Here is a 4,039-nt window from a genome sequence, read left to right on the forward strand (position 1 = left end):
TGGCAACCATTGGGGACACCCCATGGCCACCATGGCGACCCTTGGGGACACACGATGTCACCGTCACCATGGCAACCCTTGGGGACACGATGTCACTGTCCCCACGGTGACCCTTGGGGGGGACACGGTCACCATGGCAACCCTTGGGGACAAGGGTCACTCCAGTGGCTCCTCGAGGACACGATGTCACCGTCACCATGGCAACCCTTGGGGACACGATGTCACTGTCCCCACGGTGACCCTTGGGGGGGACACGGTCACCATGGCAACCCTTGGGGACAAGGGTCACTCCAGTGGCTCCTCGAGGACACGATGTCACCGTCACCATGGCAACCCTTGGGGACACACGATGTCACCATCACCATGGCAACCCTTGGGGACACACGATGTCATCATCACCATGGCAAGCCTTGGGGACACGATGTCACCGTCACCATGGCAACCCCTGGGGTCACACCGTCCTTGTGGTGGCTCCTTGGGGACACAATGTCACTGTCACCATGGCAACCCTTGGGGTCACACGGTCACTCCAGGGGCTCCTCGAGGTCACATTGTCACCGTCACCATGGCAACCATTGGAGACACACATCACTGTCACCATGGCAACCCCTGGGGTCACACGATGTCACCGTCACCATGGCAACCCTTGGTGTCACACCGTCCTTGTGGCGGCTCCTTGGGGACACGATGTCACCGTCACCATGGCAACCCTTGGGGTCACACCGTCCTTGTGGCGGCTCCTTGGGGACACGATGTCACCGTCACCATGGCAACCCTTGGTGTCACACCGTCCTTGTGGCGGCTCCTTGGGGACACGATGTCACCGTCACCATGGCAACCCTTGGGGTCACACCGTCCTTGTGGCGGCTCCTTGGGGACACGATGTCACCGTCACCATGGCAACCCTTGGTGTCACACCGTCCTTGTGGCGGCTCCTTGGGGACACGATGTCACCGTCACCATGGCAACCCTTGGTGTCACACCGTCCTTGTGGCGGCTCCTTGGGGACACGATGTCACCGTCACCATGGCAACCCTTGGAGAAACGTCACTGTCACCATGGCAACCCTTGGGGACACACGGTCACTCCAGCAGCTCCGCGAGGACACATTGTCACCGTCACCATGGCAACCCTTGGGGACACCACGTGGCCACCATGGTGACCCTTGGGCTCACACGGTCACTGTAACCATGGCAACCCTTGGGGATACACTGTCACCGTCACCATGGCAACCTTTGGGGTCACACCGTCCTTGTGGTGGCTCCTTGGGGTCACGATGTCACCGTCACCATGGCAACCCTTGGGGACACGTTGTCACCGTCACCATGGCAACCCTTGGGGACACGATGTCACTGTCCCCACGGTGACCCTTGGGGGGGACACGGTCACCATGGTCTCCTGGATTCCATGAGGCCCCACTGGGTCACAATTCACCGTCACCATGGCAACCATTGGGGTCACACAGTCACTGTCACCATGGCAACCCTTTGGGGACACGATGCCACCGTCACCATGGCAACCATTGGGGACACCACGTGGCCACCACAGTGACCCTTGGGGACAGACGGTCACTGTCACCATGGCAACCCTTGGGCACAAGGGTCACTCCAGTGGCTCCTCGAGGACACGATGTCACCGTCACCATGGCAACCCTTGGGGACACACGATGTCACCATCACCATGGCAACCCTTGGGGACACCACGTGGCCACCATGGTGACCCTTGGGGACACACAGTCACCGTCACCATGGCAACCCTTGGGGTCACACGGTCACTCCAGTGGCTCCTCCCTTCTCGAATCCCCAAAATTCCTCATGGGAACCCCCAAAAGTCCTCATTGAACCCCAAAACTCCTCATTTAACCCCTTAAATTCCTCGTCAAAACCCCAAAATTCCTTCTCGAATCCCCAAAATTCCTCATGGGAACCCCCAAAAGTCCTCATTGAACCCCAAAACTCCTCATTTAACCCCTTAAATTCCTCGTCAAAACCCCAAAATTCCTTCTCGAATCCCCAAAATTCCTCATGGGAACCCCCAAAAGTCCTCATTGAACCCCAAAACTCCTCATTTAACCCCTTAAATTCCTCGTCAAAACCCCAAAATTCCTTCTCGAATCCCCAAAATTCCTCATGGGAACCCCCAAAAGTCCTCATTGAACCCCAAAACTCCTCATTTAACCCCTTAAATTCCTCGTCAAAACCCCAAAATTCCTTCTCGAATCCCCAAAATTCCTCATGGGAACCCCCAAAAGTCCTCATTGAACCCCAAAACTCCTCATTTAACCCCTTAAATTCCTCGTCAAAACCCCAAAATTCCTTCTCGAATCCCCAAAATTCCTCATGGGAACCCCCAAAAGTCCTCATTGAACCCCAAAACTCCTCATTTAACCCCTTAAATTCCTCGTCAAAACCCCAAAATTCCTTCTCGAATCCCCAAAATTCCTCATGGGAACCCCCAAAAGTCCTCATTGAACCCCAAAACTCCTCATTTAACCCCTTAAATTCCTCGTCAAAACCCCAAAATTCCTTCTCGAATCCCCAAAATTCCTCATGGGAACCCCCAAAAGTCCTCATTGAACCCCAAAACTCCTCATTTAACCCCTTAAATTCCTCGTCAAAACCCCAAAATTCCTTCTCGAATCCCCAAAATTCCTCATGGGAACCCCCAAAAGTCCTCATTGAACCCCAAAACTCCTCATTTAACCCCTTAAATTCCTCGTCAAAACCCCAAAATTCCTTCTCGAATCCCCAAAATTCCTCATGGGAACCCCCAAAAGTCCTCATTGAACCCCAAAACTCCTCATTTAACCCCTTAAATTCCTCGTCAAAACCCCAAAATTCCTTCTCGAATCCCCAAAATTCCTCATGGGAACCCCCAAAAGTCCTCATTGAACCCCAAAACTCCTCATTTAACCCCTTAAATTCCTCGTCAAAACCCCAAAATTCCTTCTCGAATCCCCAAAATTCCTCATGGGAACCCCCAAAAGTCCTCATTGAACCCCAAAACTCCTCATTTAACCCCTTAAATTCCTCGTCAAAACCCCAAAATTCCTTCTCGAATCCCCAAAATTCCTCATGGGAACCCCCAAAAGTCCTCATTGAACCCCAAAACTCCTCATTTAACCCCTTAAATTCCTCGTCAAAACCCCAAAATTCCTTCTCGAATCCCCAAAATTCCTCATGGGAACCCCCAAAAGTCCTCATTGAACCCCAAAACTCCTCATTTAACCCCTTAAATTCCTCGTCAAAACCCCAAAATTCCTTCTCGAATCCCCAAAATTCCTCATGGGAACCCCCAAAAGTCCTCATTGAACCCCAAAACTCCTCATTTAACCCCTTAAATTCCTCGTCAAAACCCCAAAATTCCTTCTCGAATCCCCAAAATTCCTCATGGGAACCCCCAAAATTCCTCATTGAACCCCAAAACTCCTCATTTAACCCCTTAAATTCCTCGTCAAAACCCCAAAATTCCTTCTCGAATCCCCAAAATTCCTCATGGGAACCCCCAAAATTCCTCATTCAACCCCAAAAGTCCTCATTCAACCCCAAAATTCCTCATAGAATCCCCAGAATTCCCTCTCAAACCCCCAAAATTCCTCATTTAACCCCTTAAATTCCTTCTCAAACCCCCAAAATTCCTCATGGAACCCCCAAAATTCCTCATGGAACCCCCAAAATTCCTCATGGAACCCCCAAAATTCCTCATGGAACCCCCAAAATTCCTCATGGAACCCCCAAAAGTCCTCATTTAACCCCAAAATTCCTTCTCAAAGCCCCAAAATTCCTCATTTAACCCCAAAACTCCTCATTGAACCCCAAAAGTCCTTCTCAAATCCCCAAAATTCCTCATTTAACCCCCAAAACTCCTCAGTTCACCCCAAAATTCCTTCTCAAACCCCCAAAATTCCTCATGGGAACCCCCAAAACTCCTCATTTCACCCCAAAAGTCCTCATTTCACCCCGAAACGCCCTCTCCCCCGCGGGCTCACCTGGATGAGCTGGCGGCAGACGCGGAGCACCCCCGGGTGCTTCTCCCAGGA

At 51.9% G+C, this 4,039-nt stretch overlaps 2 long non-coding RNA genes across 3 annotated transcripts; one reads left to right on the forward strand and one right to left on the reverse strand.

The window, feature by feature from the left end:
- Window positions 1–534: 534 nt before the first annotated feature.
- Window positions 535–1,797, reverse strand: LOC108446511. 2 transcript variants are annotated; one of them, XR_001861721.1, is made up of 3 exons: window positions 1,435–1,797; window positions 1,299–1,352; window positions 535–1,233 (listed from the first exon to the last, which is right to left on the reverse strand). It is a non-coding gene; the product is annotated as an uncharacterized LOC108446511 (long non-coding RNA). The 2 variants fall into 2 exon arrangements; XR_001861720.1 differs by having other exon boundaries at window positions 535–1,352.
- LOC108446512 lies at window positions 1,219–1,657 on the forward strand. Its single transcript, XR_001861722.1, has 2 exons — window positions 1,219–1,310; window positions 1,565–1,657. It is a non-coding gene; the product is annotated as an uncharacterized LOC108446512 (long non-coding RNA).
- Window positions 1,798–4,039: the final 2,242 nt, after the last annotated feature.

This window comes from Corvus brachyrhynchos, unplaced genomic scaffold (genome assembly GCF_000691975.1).
Source record: "Corvus brachyrhynchos isolate BGI_N302 unplaced genomic scaffold, ASM69197v1 scaffold1045, whole genome shotgun sequence".
Lineage (NCBI taxonomy): Eukaryota > Metazoa > Chordata > Aves > Passeriformes > Corvidae > Corvus > Corvus brachyrhynchos.